General features: G+C 42.6%; 1 protein-coding gene across 3 annotated transcripts in view; it reads right to left on the reverse strand.

The window, feature by feature from the left end:
- Nucleotides 1-24,052, reverse strand: part of PAG1 (phosphoprotein membrane anchor with glycosphingolipid microdomains 1) — a 112,998-nt gene that overhangs the window by 81,638 nt on the left and 7,308 nt on the right. For all 3 annotated transcript variants that reach the window (XM_048068287.2, XM_048068285.2, XM_048068286.2), the window contains one exon: nucleotides 5,339-5,398. The gene's annotated coding sequence lies outside the window, so the exon portion shown is untranslated. The remainder of the gene's footprint in view (nucleotides 1-5,338; nucleotides 5,399-24,052) is intronic.

Here is a 24,052-nt window from a genome sequence, read left to right on the forward strand (position 1 = left end):
GCACTGGTTGCAGCTCCAGCATATCCACCACCACAGTCACAGTGATGCAAACCCATCGCAGGAACACCTGAACTACTCCACCTTTTCAGTACGGGTCAAAATAAGACAACGTTGCCTACTGTCACAAGGGAGGTCTTTAATTCATTTATATTACAGCTGAGAAGAGCTGCAGTCTCACAGCTCCTCATCTCCCCAAAACGTCTCCTTCCTGCTCTGTTTCTTACCAACGCCAGCCTCAAGCATGAAGCCTGTGAGGAAATGGCTGGGGTGTTTTGTAAAAAGGGTACAAACCTCTGGTGCTTTTTCTGAGCAGCTTTGAGGTTCAGCAACTCAGCAACACAAACAGCACCGGAGGAAGAAAAGGAAGAGGCAAATGCAAGACAGCGAGCTGTTATCAGACGCATGAACAATCTCTGAGACCACTGACTCCAAGCCAACAGTGTCTAGCCCAGGGACATTGCCCTCAAAGGTCTTTTTCCTTCCGCCGCTGTGCAGACCTTTCAGTGCAGATCCTCCCCCTGGGAGCATGCTGACAAGGCAGCTCCTCCTGCCACATTCACATAATGAAAAGCACAAACTTCATGTATTTATGACCTTTTCAGGTTGAGAAGCTGCAGCTGAGCGCCCTGGCCTGGGGGTGGTTAGGGCTGCAGGAGAGCTGGCCATCTGGAAGGGCAATCTAAAGAAAGCAGAGGGAAAACCTGATGTCTTGGGGAAAGAAACCTACAGATATGCAGAAGCTACAGCTGAGGTGTTCTGAGGCTCACACTGAAGGACAACATAGCGGAGCCCACCAGCGTCAGCACACATACAAAACACTTCTTTTACCAAATCAAAGAAAGTGAAATGCTAAAGACATGGAGAGGTGGCTTTCCAGAAAAAAAATATAAAAGAAAAATCAAGGAAAAAGGAGAAAGCTCAGGCTGAAGCTCGAGTGTATTTTTATTGATGTTCAATACGTGTAAACCCCAAACCACTGGTAGTGCTGGTGGACTGTTTGTGTTTAAACGTTATCAGGGAAGTAAGCGGGAAGAGAACTGAGAGCTGAGCAGTTATTCCCAAATTATTTCAAACACAGGAAGGCTCCAAATTCTGAGCACCAAACCAGCCCATGCTGTGCACTGAAGGGGCTCTGAGGGGCCTGTGTGTCCTGCCTCTCTAACGGTGGGCAGAGCTGGGATCCCCCCGTCCTGATGAACAATGCCATGTTAGCAAGCCCTCTCTGACCTGCAACCAGCCAGCACCCTGTCCTTCAGAAACACACCTCTGGCACCCATCACACCAAGGCTGGACCTGAAAACCCAATGCAGAGACACAGGAATGTGGCATACCACAGTGAAACCTGTGCGCTGCCACCACGCGCCTCAAAGCAGGCCTTCGCCTCCTGCCCCCCACACATGATCCTGTGATTCTGTACGTGCAGGCATGGTGCTGAGGGACATGATTTAGTGATGGGACTTGGTAGGTCAAGTTGACGGTTGGACTTGATGATCTTGAAGGTCTTTTCCATGATTCTGTGATTCTGGATTTCCACCAGCCCCTGGCTGACAGGACCACGTGGCTTAGGACACTCGACCAAGGCACTCTTGACTCGTACTTCCTTATGCATGGGGAAGCCCCTTCCCTGCTGGCAGAAAGCAGTGTGATTTTGGTGATGGTTGCACCAAAACTATCCCAGACTCGTGAGGGCTGTAGAGCAGATTTTTTCACTTGGGTCGCCGCTGATCGCAGTGAAGAATAACGGGGTTATGCAAAGCAAGCACACTTCAGCAGAGCAGAAGCAGGCAGTGACGTACACCCCATGCCACCAACACGTGTGTCACATAGCATGAAATCACACCAACACGTGGTATGGGAAAAGGACACCAAAACAAGGAAGGGTTTTAAGCTGCAGGACACAGCTGAGGAGGAAGCTGTCACCTGAACTGTGAAATTCGTTTAGGCAATTTCTGATGAAAAAAAAATACATTTCCTCTTAAAGTATAAAACCTATGATTAGTACAATTATTTACCTTTAACTATGCCTGGGAAAAAGAATTAAATGCATCTTCTTACAAATAAGAACACAGATTTTCAAGTAATGTTCTGAGCATTTTTCCAGAAATAATAAGAAAACTTGTTTTCTAGGTCAGCAAATTAAGCAGTATTGTGAGCTAGTTCAAAGGGCAGCCCAGTGAGTACCCAGAAGACTATTTCAAGATCCTGCAAGGGATCTCCTAGTTTGGAGGCAGGAGATTTTGGTAACATCAAGGAAAACCTGAATTAAAGACGAGGCCCAGTTTTGCAGCAGTCCTCTTGTGTACAATATGCAGTATGTGAAAACTACTGCCAGATGCCCACCTTCTTTTCCCTTCTGTTTTGGAAGTCATGTTCAGAAGATGGCATAATTAGACTATCAAATACAGAATGAGCTGCAAGTTTGAAGCTGTGATATTTGATTATATATGTAGACATAAAAACATTGTATGACTCATATTGTCAAAAAATACTTTAATGCTATTTTAAATGATCAGTTATGCTTCCTGGAAGTGACACTGGCTGTAACCTCTCTACCTCAGTGTTGTAGAGCCATACCCACCCAAGGGGAGGAACCCCTCAGCGAAATAACCAGACCCTTCTGTGCAGGCATTGCAGCATCCTGGGGTGTGGTTTCACACTGAGAAACCCTCAGCAGTGTAACGGGTTGAAAGAAGTCTTCAATCTACACACCTCCCTTATTGCTAGCCACACATGCCTTCCTGACCTCAATCTGAACACACTTCCTTCAGCCACTCTCTAAACTACACTCGCCAGTTGACCCAGGGCTGGTTGGTTGTTTTTTAACACAGCCAAAAATCCCACATTGCCAGGGTGCAGTTTGATGCTATTTCTCCAGCAATAAAGCTGGCTGAAAAGATCCTGTCTTTACCACTCAGCCTCACTTAAGGCAAAACAGCTGCTTCTGGGTTGTACTACAAATGGGAGCAGAGAAGTAAATCCAGATTTTTAAAAGACCCTGAAACCCCACTTAAAACCCCAAATAAATCTTTTTTTTTTTTTTTTTTTTTTTTCCAGCTCCAAGATTCTCAACTTTTTTGACCCAGCAGGAAAAACCGCTGGACCTACAGCTGTACTCAGATGATGTAGTCTGGCTGTTTAATGCTGATGGAGTATTACACAGCATGATAACCTGTTCACAATTTCTGATTTCCTGTGCAAGAGCTCAACATATCCAGGTCCTTTAGAAATGCAGCAGAGTCATCTACACAGCCTTATTGCAAACAGAATTTCCAAAATGATGAGTGATTCGACAGGAAAGAGAAAGACCCCCTCACCTTGCAGAGGTGTTTCATTTCAAGATCACAGAGAACAGGAGTTTGGAACTAAAACACTTCATCTCTGACAGATTAAAGACAGCTATCACAATGCTCTGGCTTCCAGAGGTATTAGAAGCATGCGTAGTATTAAATTGATTTTATATGGATTTTACCTTTAAGGTGTCTGGCCAGGTTTGTTGATTTCTATGTTCATTTTAAAGGCAATTACTACCAAGAAGCAATATTTCCATCAATTATACACCAATTATATTTATGTAACCCAGTATGCTACCACAGGTGTGCTCTCAGCTTTTGCTTCACAAAATCAGTTAAACCATTAAGCTTGTCTCAGTTAATGAACTTTCCTTTAGGAGAAGCTAGGAACATGCACAAGGTCAGTCAGCATGTTGTGGTTACCTTGAAAGTTTTTCACTTGTGGTCTTATCAACATGCTGAAAGTGAGGAATACCAGCTTGGTATGCCCTAAAATAGCATTAATTCCCTGGAAAGTTTCAAGGCTATCTTTGTGCTAAGAAAGGGACTTGCAGTGTCCACAGTATTTCTCAACTGAACCACAAAGTGAGTGCATTGCATACTACAAAATGAACTGTACAGGTTAACACCTTATATTCAGAAAGAACTGAACACCCCATTCATCACTGGTCTGCCCTAATACAACTGCTTGAGAAAAATCTCTCAAACTACAAATACGGGTGATCACTCAGCTGACTGGCTGATAAAGTCAAAATAGCTAACACTAGGATTCGAAAACACACTTCAACACTTCACTAGCTTAAAAAACAACAACAACAACCCACCATCACCAAGAAAATCTAATTCTATGTAAAGAAGGTAGCTCCTAGTCTAGTGATAAGCCTGCAGGTCACTAAGCAGCTGTCTGTCCTTCTCCTACCAAAATAAAAGATTTCCTCTTTTCCTGAATTCAGTTTAGTTCCAAAAAAAAAAAAAAAATAATAATGAAAGTGCAAATGACTGCCAAAGATTTGGAAAACAGCTCATTCTCTCAAGATCTATTTGTTACCTTGCCATTTTGAATAACCAGAAGCAGAGGTTTAGCCCTACCGCCACTAGATTCATCTTTTGGTCCAGTGCCACATTATCACTTACTAGAAACAACCACACAACAAAGTTTGGGATACTTTTTCAAAAAATGCAGTTTTTGAAAAATCAACACCTGCTAGATGTTGGGAGATCTTAATTATTTAAATGGCAATGAAGTATAAAATTGATTTTGTTCAAATCTCATCAGAGCTTCAGAAATGAATAAAAGCAGCACCCTATATACTGAAGACTTGATCTCGCTGGTCTCCATGCAGTGGTACCAGATACAATGGCAGATCGCATGCCCAGGCTAACTTCTTAACTACTGTAATCTCTGTACCTTCTGACATCCTGCTTTGTAACTTGACTGTGAAATACAAACTCCCAGCTGTCTATTCTGTTATTTATTTTCTGTCCATACACATGGAGACCTCATTAGCTATGCTTTCAGAACAGCCTTTGAAACAACCAAATGCAATGTATAGATCTGTGGCATCTACAGCAAACACAGCAGCAGCAGCTTTTAAGAACTTGGCAAAGTGAGCAAAGATGACAATTTCTGATAGGCACCTGTTGGTTTCCTTAATCAAAACAGACCTACCAAGCAAACCTCCCAGCACCAGAGGCAGGTAATGAGGTAAGGAAAGGTTTTCTAAATAAGCATGAAAATAAACATATCCAGCTGATTTCACCTTTTTCAGCTGGGGCTGGAAGTACTGCTTCTGAAGACATGGAAAGAACTGCATTTTCAGAATGTATCATATCTTTATTTTACATACACACGCTTACATCTTACCCAGCAAATTATGGGTCATGAAGCTGTAAGCAACAGCTTCCGTAAAAGCTATTTGTAGTATCACTGCTACCCAGTGTGATTGCTTAGCACCCGCATGCTCATAAATTGCAGGTGTCTTCATAAAGTTGAACTAAAGCCAAGCTGACCACCACAGGAAACAAAAAGCAGACGCATAAATAATTACCTTGGAGTCTGTGTAGGGCTTGATGTTCTGGCGATATACGGTATTGACAAACGTTTCCTCCTAGGCAAAAAAAGGAAAGAAAATTTCACAGCTCTGAACATGAGCTCAATTATGCCACACTATGAGAAAATAACAGAGAATATACATTACCTCCCGTTTCTTCAAATTTAAAATCATATTCAGAGAAAAATACTTTTAGAAAGAGTTTTCCTTCCTGTACTTAAAATGCCCCAGTATAACTAATATAGCTTTTAAACTCATTATTTTTGTTTGTTTAATATCTTCTGACTTTCAAAGATCTTATGAAGAATTTAGGTTGAGAATTTTGAATTTTTTATTCTCTCATCTATATATTGTTTCCAGTAGTACGGATTTCATGGACCAGATCAGAATGAAAGGCTCATATACATAAAATTAGGGTAGTTTATACCCACGCAGTGACAGTACCCTTAGAGAAGCTTCTGGAAAAAACAAACAAACAAAAAAAACCAACACACACCACAACCTAGCTTGGTTTGTAAATTGATATGGAAGAAAATACCTTCTTTTCCCTGGATGCTTATTCCAAATGTAAGGGGTCTTACACTTTTAACTTTGTAGGGAACTGGTTCGCTGTAGTACTGAAAGACTAGTTTAAACCAAAGTTGGAGCACATCTTCAGCAGTTGGCTGCTATAACTCATTTGAACAACTTTCCAAACTAGATTAGTTAAAGCAATGGTCCAACTTCTCAAATAAATAAAGCTATACAGTGCTAACCAGTAGGATTAGGAATTCTAATTACTGCCAAAGTAAGTGGAAATAGATTTAAAACAGGCTAGGTCTGAAGGAATATGCCATTTCTTCTACACCACTAATTTTCAGAAGAGACTTATGTTTCTAAAGCAGCTTAAGAAATCAGGGATCCTGTCAGGCTATCTGCCTGCCCAGACCACAGAAGGATATGCTGATTCAATTACTTTCTTTTGACATAAGCCCAAATTACAATTAGTGTAAGCACATATTACAACTCAAACCCTTTGCACAAAGAAATAATTTCTTTTTTTTGCAAGCATTAACCAGCTGTTTTGCTAGTTCAGGCCTCCCCATTACTGGCGTAGTCTACTAAAAATAATGCAGTGCAAGCTACTACAGAACTGTTGCTTGGTTACATTCTCAATTATCACAATGCTGGCCTTACTCACTCAGTGTCAAGGTCAAAGCAATTGTTTCTTTGCTTTAATGATGAAGTATCCTGTTTATAAAAATCTTATCTGCTTCCTACTTGGTAAAATATTGCACATTTCAGTCAATCATTGGTGCCTAGTCCTGCAGAGAGACAAAGTGTGAGAAAATGACCTGCAGCATTAATTTTTGCCCTTAACACAGATTTTTTCTCCAACTCCACCCAAAACGCCAACTGCCTCGCAATGACACAGGCATCAATGTTACCAACATTTCTTTCCTTCTTTGCCAGGTAAATGTGGCAGAAATGCATTAACTGTGTATGTATTCTAATTCTTGCCCCATCCAATCACAAGATAAGCAAAGTGGCAATTTTTAATTAGCATGCATCTCTAGCCAGTGCTGTAGGGAAAGCTAAAGCAAGCAGGAATTTCCACATCGGTTTTAAATGTGCAAAGTTTTTGGTCCTTCTTTGCCTCTGAGGGTAGGTGTCTGGCTGCAAGGACTGCGATGCTCCACAGGCTACTCCACGCTGCTGAATATTTCATAGCCCCTGAGAAACACAGCTGTAATCAACGTGCCAATAATGAAATGGGCGACGATAATACAGCAGAGGTAAAGTGCGCCATTAGAAAGCATCATTGCTTTGGCTGTTACTGCAGGATAGCCGTAACAATTTATCATATTATTTGATAAAATAATAATGCTATCAGCTATGAAATCAAAATGAATGTTATGCCAAAAAAAAATCAGAAAGCGTCTCAGGGGGCCAACATGAATAGCAAAGAGAAAAAATCAGGATGAGTGCCAAAGCAAACGCATTCAAGACAGAAACTCCACTAAATATATTAATCACCAATGCCAACTACATACAGGCACATCAGGAGTACTAATAGAAAACTAAGTTTAATGAATTTAAAAGGAAAGGCTTTATAAATAGTGACACAGAGCAAGCAAACAAAAAAGTTAAAAAGTAGTAAACATTTTTATTTTAATTAAAGTTTGTAGAATAACCAGCTGATGTCCCTACTTCTTTGTAACCTCAGATGTTTACAGAATCAGGTCTGTATTGCTTGGTGCTGGTCAGTAGTGAGAGACAGTGAAAGAAAGACCAACGTCAAGACGACTGTAGTGGCATTTCCTGGAGATAATTCCATGAGCTACGATTAAGGATCTCACACTGAAAAGCACGATGGCGCAAGAGGTGTAACAAAGTGGGTGGATATCAGAATGTACCCATGAATTGTGCAGGGAAGCTTCACAGAGAGTAATTCTTCCTCTCACTTAAGAAAATCCCCCCAAAACCTGACTGTTCCTAACACATAAGCCACCCTAGGTTTCTGAGGAAGGAAGCTCAGACTGCCTTTAGAAATGTAAACTAATGTCACAGATAAGGCTATAGGAGGTAGGTGGTGAAAGGGGGAAGGTCATCCATCAAGAGCCACGTGGGTGGACAGCGAGGAGTACTCCATAAGCATCCCTGTCCCCAAAGATGACCTATACACATCTTTATTAATTTGGATTGACGTATGGCTCAGACCACTAATTCTCTACCCCAGACTACAATGATGATCATGGGTAAGCTGAAAAAGGCACAGTCTGGCTGTAGGAAACAACTTTCTCCCAGCCTCCTCCAGAGCAAGGGGAGTAGTGACTGAGGACAATGTGGGCAGAAGAGGGTTGAGGCTGTCTTCCCCAGCACACATTTCCCCAAACATCAGAGGAAACCCCTGCTGAACCACGGCCCCCATGGCTGCATAGTCTTTTCACATTCCCCTGCCAAACAGTCACTGACACCCACAGCTCCTTTCTGACATTTAAATGGCCTGCAATTAAGTGAAGGCTGATGTTGGCTCCCTTAGTTACTTGCTCATGCTCACAAGACTAAGCTGAATGTTATTCCCTGAAATTAAAGAAAGGTTTGGATGCGAGACTGCTGGTAGGTTCACTTGCAACACTGCGTGTTGCAAGGAGAAATCTTGACAGACGTGAGAAAGTGCTCAATGGGATGCTGCAGACATGACTGAAAAGAGAAAGCTAACAATAGTGGGGGGAAAAATGCTACGCTATTTGAGAAAGAACCTCTATGTTAAGGAAATGTCAGCCTAATCATCTTTTACGTGTTTTAAAAAGTATTTCATAGAAACTTCAAGAACCCAAACACTTTTGTAAAAGAAACATATACTGCTATATATTAATGAAGATGATAAACATATTCTCTTCCTTCAGTCCCTTTGTACTCAGTATGTTCTCTATATGCATGCTCTGTATTTTCATTTCTTTCCTCGCCAGCAACAGACAGGCAAGGTGGACAGGTTTAATACTGCCAAAAGAAAATCTGGCATACACATGTTCAGTGCAGCAGGGGGAAATCAGCTTTCTCTAACATCCCAGAAACATCACCTGTCACTCTGAAAGAAAGGGGTGTCTCAGGGTGATACTGCACTGGAGTCATTCCCATGCTTTGATAATCAAAGGACTCCTCCTAGTGTTATATTCCATCTGCCAGAGAAGAGATCACACAGATAGACCTTCCAGCCAGATGGAGTCACCAGAAATTCTATTCATCTATCCGAAAGCTCAGACACAACTGAGATGCTTTCATTCATATTTTCTTGCTCCCTCTCCTGCAAATACTCAAAGATAAGTTGCTCAGACAAACTCAGAGTTGGACTTCAAATGTCACAGACAAATCTTATGCAGCTCATTTTTTCTTGAATTTTTTTCCCCAGCATAAAATAATTATTTTTATTAACTCACCAAGGATCACGCCTTCCTTTTAGTATCTAGGCGAAAGTACAATGTGACAGACAGACCCTGGACAATATAAGGCTGGTGGAACTGTTCTCTTAATTGCCTCATTAAACATCCAGAAATCTATTTCAGCAGTTGCAAATTTTGTGCAGTATTGACAGCTGTCTTCTGGATGTCAGTGTCCCAATCTGACCCTTCTATAAAATAGGATGGCCATGGTGATACAGGCTCCTGTAATTTGTGAGGTGCCTTTGATTTACATATATAGAAATATATATATGTATGTATATAGAACTAATTCTGACGGAAGGATTATACATATATAGATATACATGTGCAGTCCTAACATCAAGGGTTTCCCAAATAACGCTCAACTCCAAAGTGGGGCTCTCATTTCCAAACTGACTCTTCTGAGACGCCAAGGCAGGCAGCAGTTCACTGCTCACCCAGCTCTTTCTCCTTGGATAACTGACTCTGCTGGGAGCCTTGCAAAATTTGCAGCATCATATTAAATCTTCCAAGCCTACGTATTTGCCAACATGTTGAGAAAAAGGACTTGGAAGACGGTAACAGCATTTCCTGATGATAAGTAACAGAGGTGAGGCTGGCAGCAGCACTGCTTACTAAAGCTGTCTGGCACTTCTCTCTTTCAGAGCCATTTTCAACTGTTTAAAAAATGCAGCCTCATGCTAAATTTTCATTAAAACAATGCTTGTGTTTGTGAAAATAAAGCCAAAGAAAAATGTCTTTCCTTGCCCAAGTTAAAAGGTCTTGGCATCCTTTTCCTTTGAGAAGCTCCAGTATCTCTGCTCTTTGAAGTAGGGACTTGACATGAACCAAGAAAAAGCTTTTTGTCAGAGAGATGCTTTTTATTGCACTCTGAAATGGGAGAGGCGTAATACTGTGAAAACAGGAACAGTAAAGAAACAGAAAAGTAAGGAAAAGAGGGGAAAATCAGGACTAAGAGATGTGAGGGGAAGATAATGGATGAGCAAGGAAATTTGGCTGCAGGGGCAGGGAGAAAAGCAGGGCAAAAGAGGGCAAGAAAGTATGGAGGAAGGAGGGTGAGAGAGTCAGTCAGTCCAGGCAAAAGCTAAGGAGAAAAAAAAATGTGTGAAAAGGGAGATTGGGAACCATTTGGATGAGAACAGGGTGAACTGAGATTCATCCAACTGGTACAAGGGGAATCTGGCAGTGCCTTAGCAGAGGCAGGAGGACACAGGGCAAAGGAGGCAGCAACTGAGACCTGAGAGGCTGGTGGCAACAAAGAGTCAAGAGAAAGCCAGGAAAGTAATGTAAGTCCATTTGGGGAAAAAAAGAAAACATACAGATTGATAAAATAGGAAGAGTGGCTGCAGAGGGAAGTACACTCGGGAGAGTTGTAAGAGTGAGATGAGGCAAGAATAAGGCTGAGGAAAAGAAGAGCAACACAGGAGTGGAAAGAAACACGTGTCTAGTCAAAATGAGGTCAAAAAAGATCATCTTTTGTCAGAAATATCAAGAAGAGCCTGTACCACTAAAGCATATTCACCTTCACAGCCAAGTCCATGAAGGAGTGCAGGTATGCAGCCATAGGACATTTTGGGGACAGCTGGTCTAGAGCATTTCTTCTGCTTTACCTCATCTCTCAGCATTGCTGGCACCAATAGCAGAAAACAGTAGAATAATATGTGATACGAATGATATGATATCGTAGTACAGTTCTTCACAACTATGAAATGCTAATGCTTTGTTCCTGTTAATGACGCTATACTAATTGACATTAGCTGTGGATTTTGTTCAAACTGTCTTTTTTAGACATGCTAGAGGCTTGAGGTTCTGCCATAGAGCATCCTTCCTGCCCAGGGAAAACCAGGCAGGCCTTGTCTCTAGGTGCTGTCCCTACACAAACCACACTGCATTGGGGCGAGAGGGAAAAGAAAAGGGCGGGGACACATTTCCCAGTCTCATCCTGATGGGTCACAGATATGGCATCCCCAGCTCTGAGTGCTCCTGGGTCCACTGGTGTAAGTGTGCCCTTAATTATTGCCATGGTAACTGGTAAGTACACAACCACCCGCCCTCACGCTGTATTCTTTTTGTGCATTTTAATTCATGGAACTGGCGCACAGAGCCCAGGAAAAATCACTGTGAGGTTTATTTATTTACTGAAGAAGCGAAAGCAGTGGTGCTGCTGATGGCTGCTGCTAGAGTTATAGATGCATCAGTGTAAAATACTGCTCTGAAAACCTTTCCCATGACCCAGCACTGAAGTAGTTTTTAAAGCAACTCAGCAATACACTTAGATGTCAACAGCAGCCTCTTCAGCTACTGGAAAAAATGAGGGGGGGGAAGGGGGAAGAGATCTCACCACTGTCTGATGCAGTAGTTTCAATAAAGTCTAATTTCATATAATAAAGCTTAATTTCATGTAATTGGCTAGAGCAAATTCAAGGGGAGATCCTGGAGGGTGGGGGGAAAGATAGGAAAGGCCAGAGAATAAGCAGCAGCCTTCCAGTCTGCCAGAAACATAAAAGCTGATTTCCTTGTGTTCCACCTCCTCCCTTCATTACCCATTAATGAGGTTTCTGTGGCCAAATCAAAGCTTCAGGCACCATCTTTCAGTCCTCACCCTGGCTAGAGAAATCCAACTGTTACAGACACTGAAACTCATCATACAAATAAGTGCCTGGCAAGAGTTTACTCTATGCACCTTGGAAAAAGCACAGGAGAACGTTGAGTCTCACTGCTTACTCAGAGCACAGACCAGCCTGAAACAGATACTTTTAATAGCAGCATCTCATTTTTTCTGTTTTCAGAATAAATCAAACAGAATAAGCTCACAAAGGACTCGCCCTGCATCCTGCAGAGTGTTCTCCAACAGTGTGTGATCTGGTTCACGTCTCTGGAGTCGAACAACCAAGTGGTGTTATGGTCTCATCTCCAAAGGCCTTCCTGCAGCAGCACCACAGCAAACTCATGCCACTCATTGCCTTGGGGCTGCATCACTTACTTCTGAAACAGAGAAGCCCATTTCAAAAGCTTTGGTGAATTTAAGAGTGTTTTATATCAACTAGGGATTAGATGATTTCCTGCAGACTCAGGAATATTGTTGCTGCAGCTTCTACCACTTCTTTTTTTCCTTCATCTAACGGCTGACTCGCTACCCTCAACTGCTCATTTGCCTACACAGTCCCAATGTGATGGAAATAAGGATGAAAGACTAAAGCTCTCTGTGTCCCTCTGAGTAAATCTCCCATACCCAATGTATTTCAGAAGAAAATATATACTGGAAAGAACTCCCTCCAACAGGGGGGAGTTTTGGGGCTGCCAATTGTTCCTCTAAAAATAAGATACAGCAAGATGTAACTAATGAAATGGCTAGTAGCACAATAGCCAACGTGCTCCCTTGCCCATTATTCAAGACCCAACTGCGAGGCACCAAGGGTACATGGTATATTTAAGGATATTATCCAACCACCCTTCTCTTTACCTTACTCTTAATGGCATAAGTTGTCTGTGGAATACAAGCACAGCAGATGATCATCGCATGCTACGATCTCAGCAGACATGCCTTTAATCAAGCAGCACAGCTCGAAAAGGCATCTCACTAAGAAAGTACCCTGCACCACAGCCACAGAGAGCTTGCTCCAGGAAATCTGCAGATGAAGCTGAAAAATGTAGCAATTTAAGAGGAGCAAAATTGGACAGCAAGAACATTCACCTTTTATCTGAAAATGATTCACGAGACACCCCTACAAAGTGTCAGACAACAGCAAAGCAGTTCATCCACTATTGATAACCCAGCATTCCCAAGCCATCAATAGCCATTTGAGTACTCTTAAAGTAGATTTAGCTTCATCTTCATTATTTTCTGTATTGAAAGACCAGGGACATATTCATGGATGTTTACGAAACGGCAAGCGAGCAAAGTATTGTATGTTTTATTACACTACCAAAGAAAAATCTCGTTCAGACACAGCTAGTGTATAATTTCTGTCTCTCTAAAAGCTGGAAGGCAATCATTAGCATGCTGGATCTGGCAAGTTCATATTATCTATCTGGTAATTACAGAAAGATGGAGAAGCCTTCAAAATATACCCTCAAATTTCTGCATTTACTACACACCTGATCAAAATACTACCGCCATTACCTAAATTAGCACATCTTTCCCATAAACCATTACTCAGAACGCATTAACATTAATATAAAATGCATCAAATAATTATGATGGGCTGTACCCACTACATTTTATCTACCCTTCTGACTTCAAAAATAAAAGCTGTACAATGACAACCTGAATGCAGGAAAATACTTTATTGACAGTGATGACAAGCTAGGTTTCACGGTAATTTGCTGGCCATTACTAGCCCAAATGAACACTACAATACAGCTCCAGTTTTTCAAAAACGTATACCATCAGTCAATGCTATTCACACCGCAGCAGTGTCAACATGCTAGAAACACACCAAAAGATAATCCCGTCCTCCAGAGATTGCTGTATAAAAGGATAGAAAGATGAGAGACAAGGGAGACGTTAGGACATACATATGCATACATATACAATGTAATTGGGATGACTGGCCTGTGTCTCATTATCTCATTTATTCATGCTTCAGGTAAAGCACAGACAACGAGGTTAGGGGAAGATCACAGAAGCTGGGGTAAGATGGCTATCCAAGGAGCTGGAAGAACAGAAAGAAAGCAAACTGAACAAGGATAGAGAGACCATGAATGAAGAGGTTCAGACAAAAACAGTACTTAGGGGTTAAAAAATAAAACAAAACAAAAAAAGCATAAAACCAACACTCAAAGCTGTACAAATGCAGAGGTAAAACCAGTGGGATCAGGGTCATATTATTCAGTTTCTGGATTACCCAGACTCAGAGTTTGGTTACACCGGGGCAGCACAACACAAACACAGGGCCATCTCCAGCCCAGTGAGTGCAGCAGCTTCGCAGAGAGCCACCTGCATTATTATGGGGAGAGTGACACACGGACCAGGATCCGCCCTAGTGCCAGGCCCAGCCCCGACGTTCCCTGGCCGACAGCAGGCCGCAGGAGCACCTTGACTTGCTGGGACAGATCAAGTAAAGCTGGAGTTGAACCGAACCCGCGCCAAACTACCAGGGGGTTGTCCCACTGGGTTCCCCTGAAAACCCTCGGCTCTCTTCTGGTCAGCCTTTTCCCCCGTTACCTGAGCAGCGGAGAACCCAAGTCCTGCGGTTTCCCACAGCAAAGACTCAATGAGTTTGTGCCCAAGGTTAGAGAGAAGCTTCTAACCGAAACCAGGAAAAAACAACGGAGTCAATCCCAGGTGAAGAGCACTTCTGAGCTGTTGATCAAGGCAGTCCCCAAGCTTGCTGTCAGAACAAGATTCGTCCGCTGCCTAGTTACATGTACCGCAGCTTTCCTCATCACAGCTCCTGCTCAGGACTTCTACCACCAGTTTCATTTTTGAAGAGCGTTACACCTAAAATCTATGGCCTCCAAGGCAGTCTGAAAAAGAATTCGGCTCAGGCTCACTACATCGTTGAATGGTGCCTTTTCTCCTAGGGACTAAACGCAGCTTACAGTGCACTCCTTCTACTGAAGGGCACCATGTCGCTGCCTGGACGACAGGGACCCTTATCTCCCCGGCTTACACACCATTTTAATTGCACGGGAGCCAGCTGCCTGGTCAGGGCCACTGAAGATAAGGTGAGGAGCATCCCTGAAGCCATTTGGGCAGGAGCCGGAGGCAGCCTCAGTGGGGACCCCTTCCCGACCCTCGCCCAGTGCTTTATTTAAGTGAAGCCTTAGGATAAGACAAGGATACAAAGACTACAGCAAAAGCACCTAAGTGCATGCATCCTGCTCAGTGCTAATTCTTGAAACTACAGCAACAAACAAATAGATTCAATTACCGAGGTAGACGCTGACCCAATTCAAGAGGATTGGTACATATGTTATAACAAGATGCTGGAGCCTCAGCCTGATCACATTTACATGAAGAAATCATTTTATGCAAATCTCCTATCCTGCATGGCCTTCACTTGTGGATAAGAGAAACAGTGGTGTGCAGAGATTCACGATGCATGTCGGATGGGCAATTTAAGGTAAATCATACCATTCAGTTATATAAGACACATAACCTGGGGAGAAAGTGTGTAGCTTCAAAGTCATACATTATTTATAAATAATACAGCCATCTCATGAAATATCCAAAAGGCTAACCACGCATTTTTTCCATTATTTTTCTCCAGTTTCACAAATCAGGGGAGAAGCTAAAGATGAGCATTTACCAAGAGCTAGCTTTTGGAAAGGATGGACTTGCACAGTGATGTTAGTTACAGGCTGCACGAGCTGACCACAGCAGGAGGGCTGTGCCCACCTGTGTGAGAGAAAAGGAGAAGGCAAAGACAGCCAGCTGGAGTGTGCCAAGGAGAGAAACTGCTCCCCAGGGAGCTCTCAGCCTCCCAGGACCATCACTGCTCTTCAAAATCACTTCTTCCTTTTTGCCATTTTTTAAAATTTATTTATTTTTTTGTAATGTGAAATCCAAGAAGGGCAGCGCAGATTCACAAATCCCAGCTGCAGCATCCTGGCACGTGGCATGCTTTCTGTCAGCAATGCTGCCTCTTCAGAGCACGGGCTATGCTCTGTGCAACACAGGGAAACATCTCCACGCCCAGCTTGCCAGTTTCTTCCAGCACTTCTGTTTCTATATGTCAGCAAGATGACACCTTCTCATCCTTGTCACTCAGCATAGCACCTGCCCAAATTCCCCTGTGATGAACAATTAAACCATCTTTTCATTCTTCTCATGTCCTCTCAGCAGCACAGTGATCCTGCATGCCCACCAGTGCTCTTACAGCTACCCACCTTCTGATATCTATGCAGTTTATCATTTACTTTTATGTTGCAGACTCTCTGCTCTTCAAAGTGCTTTTTAGATCTCGGTGTTCAGCTTGTATTTGACTCAACACAGCCTGGCTGCTTTCTGTTGGATTCGTTAGGGGCAGATACCAATATGCTCAAGAATAGCTTTGTAGTCTGAACAACTCCTAACATTTGTGCTTTCAGCAGACCACTGTTTCTGCTTGCTTGTATTCAGATGCAGATGCCTTATGTGACTTTTACAACGTGTTCAAGCAGCCTCCCATGCTGACTCTGAGGGTCTGAGGAAATGAATTTTCTCCCTCCGGACTTTAATCCTATTTTTAACTGGTCTCCTGTTATTTGTGTATGGGAAAGGTACCTCAGTGCCTAAAAAGCCCTAAAAGTTAAAAGATAGATATGCACAGACTGTAACTTGGACCATTTCTGAAACTCTTTGAAGACTTGGTGTGCATTTTCATTGTGTAGCGAATGGGAAATTTTCCTAAAGGATACATGAGCATAATTTGAGTTCACTGCTCATACCACACATGCAGGAATGAGGCAAATCAACCATATAACAGAAAAAAAAATCTGATAAAATTTCTTATTAGCTTCAGATATTAGCTCTTATCAATTCAGAGTATACTTCTTATCAATTTGCTGCAATAGAAAGAGGAAAATATCAGAATACTTCTCAGTGTTAGGAACATACCATTTCTACATGAATGAAACTAAAAATAAATATACCTCATATAATAAAGAGCAAATGTAGCACCAAGTGTCATTTTATACATGCAACCACTTCTCTGCACAGAGGAGTTTGTATGCATAATCCCTTTGAAACCATAATAGGGTATCAACATACAATTTACCATGTTTTTAAAATCCACATATTCTTCAGTTACCAAGGACATCTCCTCAACAGCTATTGTTCAAGTACATTTGGTCTGAGAACTTTTGCAGCCTTTTCTTTTAACAACGTGATTTGTTTTTTAACCATTCTAAACATGTGAAAATGACTTCAAATGCCGTATGAATTCCAATCCTGCCAAGTGTTTTTTCTTCCCACACCACAGGCTACAGGTACCAAAACCAAAAAATGAAATCTGTTTTCTGCAGGAAGAAATATCTGTTCCTCCTTTGGTTAAACTTGTTCCTACCAAAGTTTGCATCCACTTCTCAGTTCAAATCTTGAAAAAAAAATAAAAAAATTCACCCATTATACATCTCACAAAGGTCTTAGCCACAGTATCACATATGCAGTCATTTCTCTTTGGAAGTTTCTGATATTGCAGGTACATACAGAATTTAAATGGCTCTCGTGCATGCCTGTAACTTGGGGGGGGACTTAGTAAAGGCTTAGATTTCATCCTTTTCTAAAATGGCAGCTCTCCTTCTCCTTCAGGAAAATCAAACAACTTATGTTAAGACTGCTCCTCTTCCACCTCAAACAACTTCATCCCTGACCTGGAAAGTCTCCCAGTCACCAAGGATCACACTTGAGCAATACTATTTACACTGAGAAGGCAGCACCAATATATCTATGAACAGTCTCTTTGCCAACTTTGAAAATCCCAAATAAGAAACAAATTAATATGAAAAATGTTTCAGTCTTTATTCTTCAAATAGAGAGTAAGGGGATGAAAACAAATTGGACATCAATAGTCAAAGGGTAACTCCACTGCCATTGCCCTATTGACAAAGACGAAAGCTGTGCCTGCAATTAATACAAAATTAGCTTGCAAAACAAAATGAGAAAACTAAGGTCACTGATAACGTCTCTGTTTCTTCCACTTGCATAAAAAGCTGCACATTTTGTGTGTTCTGTTTGCAAGCTGCTGTTAGCTCTGTCAGAAGGAAGAAACAAACTCAGTGGCACACCTTTGTGTTTCACAACAAAAACACTGTTTGTAGGTCTGTGTTGATAAAAGTCTCCCGCCTTGCATCTTGGCTATGATACTGCTTACGGGCTATCAGCACGACAGCCAAGCTCACCACCTAGTTTGTTATTCCATGGAGACAAATGTGACACAATGCTGGCTACAAATGATGCACAAACACAGCTAGTAAAAAATGGGCTTTTAAGAAAAAGCAATACTTAGAAAAAGCCATACAAGGGACTTGCACAATAAACATTTACAGACTCAAGTCACCGCTAAGAATGAGGTTTCTGCCTATTTTTCACATACATGGTCACAACAGGGATGAAAAACCTGCTCTTTTGTATACATCCTGCAGGAACAGAAGAAAATGACAACCTGCTTCCCTGCTGAACAACCAACCCAATGCACACGCATGAGATTTTCTGTTTTGAAAACCAAGGGAGAAAAAATAGGAATGAACTGAGAAGCAGACAAGAGGTAGAAACAATATATTAGTATCCTTTTCTGGGTGAGAGTGGAGAATCATTTCAAAGTTTTTAAACAACAAACTAGGGAACTGTTATTTAAGAACAGGCGCTCTAAAAAAAGTCTGTCTGCACAGAAGATGGCCCAGAGGTGGTCCTACCACTCATCCAGCACAGCTGCTTATGAGAGGAGTTGGTACGGCCACACAATCATGGGATGCCTGAGGTTGGAAGGAACCTCTGGAGACCATCTGCTCCCAGCCCTCTGTTCAAGCAGGGACACCTGGAGTGAGTGGGTTGCCCTGGACCATGCCCATGCAGCTTCTGATGATCTGCAGGGAGATGTACAAAAATCCTTCACAACCCACCCTGGGCAGCCTGTGCTCAGTCACCCATACAGTACAGAACTGCCTCCTGATGTTCAGAGGGAACCTCCTGTGTTCCAGTTTGTGCTCATTGCCTCTAGTCCTGTCACTGGGATCCACTGAAAAGAGCTTGGCTCTGACCTCTACGCACCCTCCCTTCAGGTATTTATAGAGATCGATGAGATTTCCCTGGGCCTCCCCTTCTCCAGGCTGAACAGTCCCAGCTCTCTCTGCTTCTCCTCATATGAGGTGCTCCATCCCTTTATCATCTTCGTGGCCCTTCGCTGGGCTCTCTCCAGTATGCCCATGTGTTTCCTGTACTGGGGAGCTGGACCCCGCACTCCAGGTGTGGCCTCACCACAGCTGAGCACAGAGAGGGGAAGGATCTCCTCGCTCAACCTGCTGGCAATGCTTTGCCTAATGCAGCCACAATACCAATTCTTTGCCACAAGTGCACACTGCTGACTTGCACTCAACATGCTGCCCACCAGGACCACCAGGTCCTTTTCTGCAGAGCTGCTTCCCAGCTGTGTGGCCGCCAACACATCTGGGTGCCTGCAGTTTTTCCTCCCCAGGTACAGGACTTGGCACTTCCCCTTGTTCCCAGTCATTCCCATGTTTAAATTTTGGATGTGGGACAGCTCGTGGCTACTGTCTGTAACGCAGCTGAAGCTGACATCCCCTGGACACAGCACTGACCAGCCAGGCCAGCCACAGGCACAAGCGGCTCACCAGAAGCCAGGCACCTCTGTCAGAATATAAACTACCTCTAGTCCTAAATCCCATGTTAGCTACGTCCACCTCCAAGAACTGCCTGCAGCATCAGCATCCCCTAATTGAGTTTGGTACACACCAAATTGCCAGGCTACGCTTTTGGAAGTTAACCCCTTGCTGTATCAAACCCCCAGCACTGCCAGAGCTGAGGGACAAAAGTCCATTAGAGAGGATGATGTAGAAGGGTAAGGAAAAAGCAAGTTTGCAGCGTGTGCCTTCATCACCCTTCTGCTTTTCGACTGAACCACCAGCTGCAGGGAGAGGAAGCAGTACTGCACTTCTCCCCGCCACAGAAACCTCACTCTTTAAAGAACAGTTGACTTAAATGAATTTTTTGCAAGAGCTCGCTCCTACCTGCATAAAATGATCCTGATACAGACACACACCACAAGTGCTGGAGTACTAACAAAACCAGGTGGCTAGGTGTTTAAAAGGCATTAATCTCTCAGTTCTGGTCATTTACCCACAACTATCTTCACACTTATTTTTTTCTGAATTCAGTCTTTCTAAGTGTCAGTTACTGATGAACTGCAGGGTGTATGATTTTTATTAAATGATGAAAACTAACATTTCAGAGTTACACCTCAGAAAACTGATTATTATCTATTGACAGATAGCTTAAACACAAATTAGTTTTTGTTGTTGTTGTTTTTAAATTTATTTCTATTAGTCTAGACTTCAGTGAAAGGAAGTCTTTCCTGTTTAAGCTGTTACTGTTTCTTAATCATCAGTGTAATTAAATATACAAGCTCAAAATTAATATAGAAAAGACTACTGCTCCGCGGAGCAGAGGATGCATCTTTCTGCATGGAACACAGCAGCTGCAAAGCCTTGGAAGTTCTTGTTCCTATGGAATCACAGCACTGCAAATATAATTTCTGCCCTGTTCAGAAAACCAAATGAAAACAAGTTTTCAGAAAATGTTAGTACCTGTATATCCCGAATAAAATATTCTTGGTTGCTGATTAAAACTGACAGCTCCTGGTAATTTTACCACTGTCCAATGTCAGTAATTCCCACAGCTGGTGGAATCAAAGTGACAAAAATCAACCAAGTGTTTCCAGGTTCCCGGACAGCCAAGCATGAGATCCACGTCTGCAGGGCTGTGGTTCCCCAGGGTGACTCTACCCAGCTCCTCGGGCCACCTCACTCCTGCATCGAGCCACATCTTGCACTGCTGGACGGCTCCAGCACTTCCCGGCCCTGTGCTCCGTGTATGACAATGAAACCCCAAGTCACCTCCCCAGGACCTGCCCTACCCTGCCAGCATCTCTGACACTGCTGGAAACCAGGTGGCCAGGCAGGTGAGGCCTCCCTCCTTTGTTGGTTGCCCAGACAAGAGTTTGGGGGTCCCATCACACGTTTCACAGCCTGGGCCTCTCCTGTCAGCCCACCCCAGCTGTCTCTGGAGGCTGCTGACTGAACCTGCTGATGTTAACGTGCCAAGAACAAACTGCACCACGTTACATGCACACACTGTGCCTGAACGCTGAAGATATGGTAAACACATAAATGCTGAATTATTGGCTGCCTGCTTTGCTGAGTAAATAATTTAGCTAATTTCCTTATAACTATCTCTTTTTTTTTGGGGGGGGGGGGGGGGGGTGGGGAATCAATCCTCTGCTTCTAGGCTAGTTTGCTTTCTCCAGCACTTCTGTTTGTAAGGAAAACGCTAACAGAGTCACCTGGAAACCAACATCCATCAGTTCATACTGGTTACAGCCTGCACCATAATTTACTCACGTAACCAGATACAGACATCACTTTTTTCCACACAACTTATTTGACTGTTAACGCTAATCAGCTTCTGGAGTGTGTGCTGCTCAGAAACGAGATGGACTTGTTAAATAAAATTAGAGGAGTCACAAGTGAGGAAGGGCTGCAGGGTTCCCTCACACATTAAAATACACAGCTGATGCTGAAATGTAAATCAAGAGTATGAAGTGATATCTTAGGAATGGAAAGAAAAATTAATTCTTGCTTTCACTTCAGCCAATAAAATTGACTGGAGCCACAATTTAAAAGATTTGACAGATTGCCAACCAAGACACCCTGGAAAACTGAACTGCTGTACCATACCTCTACATAATTAGCACAAAAATGCTTTCCAATACATTGGCAAATTTCATGTCATTAATTGACAGAATATTTTCTTCCAAATCGTCTACACTGGCAACACTAAGAGGTGCTTATATAAACGCATCGCATTTGACTACCAAGGACATAGCTAAAAGAAGAGATAAAACAAGAAGGAATGAAAATCACATCAAAAAGTCAAACTGCATGAATAGATAACACTTTAAGTACAGACTCATTATAGGAGTACTATAGGCAACCATTTACCTAAGGTCCATATGCATAATGTCACATGCCAGTACTCCCTTGTGTGATGAATTAATCCCCGCAGAAAAGCTCTGTGACAAGTCACATCACAAGAGTCATGAAATGGAGGTCACTGTACCAGCCAACAAATGACACATTAAAAAAAGGAAAGTAAAAAAAAAAAGCAGAAAATGTTCTTTTTACTTTCCACTTAACTATCAACATGAGGGATTTATTTTACTAATCCGTGGCTGGCAGTGTCAGGGCTACTTGGAGCTGCAGAGGCAGAGAGAAATATCCAATTTTCAACCCCCCTCTAGCTACATCAAGGTAAGAAAGAAGAGCACTTCTGTCACTTCTGAGCTGATTACGGCAACACAACCTACATTAGGCCAATACTACACAGGCCTCCTCCTGTAACTAGGACAGCCAATTAAGATGGCCAAGATAGTACTAACCATACCTTTCTGTGGCATGCTTGTTTGTAGTTTATTTTGCCTGTCCCATTACAAAGTTACATCCCTACGTGAGCAGCATGGCGGGGAGGGCCTGCCCACATCTGGGCATATTCAGACTGTTTAAGCACTAGGTCGCTGTTCTGGGGAAGTGTTCTTTCTTACAGAAAGATGATAAAAATGAGGCAACAGTTTGACAGTACCTCAAAGTGTGAGGCAGAATACACAGACCCAGTTTGGCCTTTATCTATTTTCCTCTTCTTTTTCCTTAGGCAAGCAGATCTATAAAGCCTCTCATCTAATGCATTAGATTAATAAATGATGAAGCTACAAACAGCAATGCCCCAGCCTTCCATGATGTGGGCTCAATTATTTTGCATTTAACAAGAATAAAGGAAAATGAAATTAAATTAATCTCTGTAATTGCCAAAATAAATGACACAATCTTGCCTATTATAACAGATAAAAACAATACATCTACATTTACCAAATCACTGTAAGAAACGTAATTTTTACTCTGAACAGTTTTTTTTGTGTGTGTGTGTGTGTGATGTATTAATTACCATCCTTGGAAATGTACCTGCCAAATGCTGCAGCAGAAGTCATGGGGACTTTTGTCCAGAACTAGGCTCTGGATCAGAGCTACTTTTAAACTAAGCTCAATGACAGCATTTCAAAGGAAAGAAAAATTATGTTTAGGAATGTGCTTGATGAATATTCCTGATTAAAGCAGTGTGGAACTACGGGTTTTCTTATGGTAGGCATGCTCTAATAGTCTGAACACTGGTCCACACACTCTACTAGAAGGAAAAGCAGCAATTATTTATTAAGAAGAAACTTTTACAGGCTGTGTAATTTGCTAGGATGCCACCCTCAAAACTGAGCAAGTTCCTCCCGCCTCTCCCTTATTCTCCGGTCTCTTAAAACAATATCCCTGGGTGACAGGGAGCAGCAGCACGGTGCAGGCACCAGTGCTCCTACACAGCCCTCATTCCCAAATCTGTGCCACTCTCCATGTCTCTTCCCAAATCCTGGATGTCTGACCTCCTCAAACCAGGGTCCTTAATTCACATTAATTCTCCCCACCATGGTACAATCCACAGGACTTCAGATCACCTTTCTCTGCGTACCCTTTCTGCTTTGTGAGTTACTGGAGGTGAGTAACAAGGATGCTCAGCATCATCCCAGGTAAGGTTTCTGCACAGCCCTGCCCCGTGTCCTTTCATACGTGTCTTGAAATAGCCTGTCTGAAGCAACCTAGGACTTGCTTTGCCAATTTTGGCGGCCTTACCCTGGTGGTGGCTCACAGCCATGTGACAACAAGCATATCCAGGTCTTTCTCTCCTTCAGTCACTTCCAAATGATGAGCCTCTAATCCCTTTGGCTTCAGCTGTAAAATTCCCATTGACTGATAATGGATTTTCCACTGATGTAGAATCAGGCACGTTGACTACACCACTACGAATTAACAGAAGAGAGCCCTGTTAATCCTTTATAAGCAAGCTTAATCTTTTGGTTTATAGAAGAAGGAGTGAAGGCCTCCTTTTCTCCAGTATCAGGCAGAACGTGACTATTTCAGATTTTTTTTCTTGTTTTATTTGATTGAAACTAGTATTGTTTTTGGAAGACACAAATTCAGATAACACCACAGATGCACATTTCTGCCAGGCGAAAATGGAAGTGTTTGAGCTATG

The sequence above is a fragment of the Anser cygnoides genome, chromosome 2 (genome assembly GCF_040182565.1).
Source record: "Anser cygnoides isolate HZ-2024a breed goose chromosome 2, Taihu_goose_T2T_genome, whole genome shotgun sequence".
In the NCBI taxonomy this organism is placed as follows: Eukaryota; Metazoa; Chordata; class Aves; order Anseriformes; family Anatidae; genus Anser; species Anser cygnoides.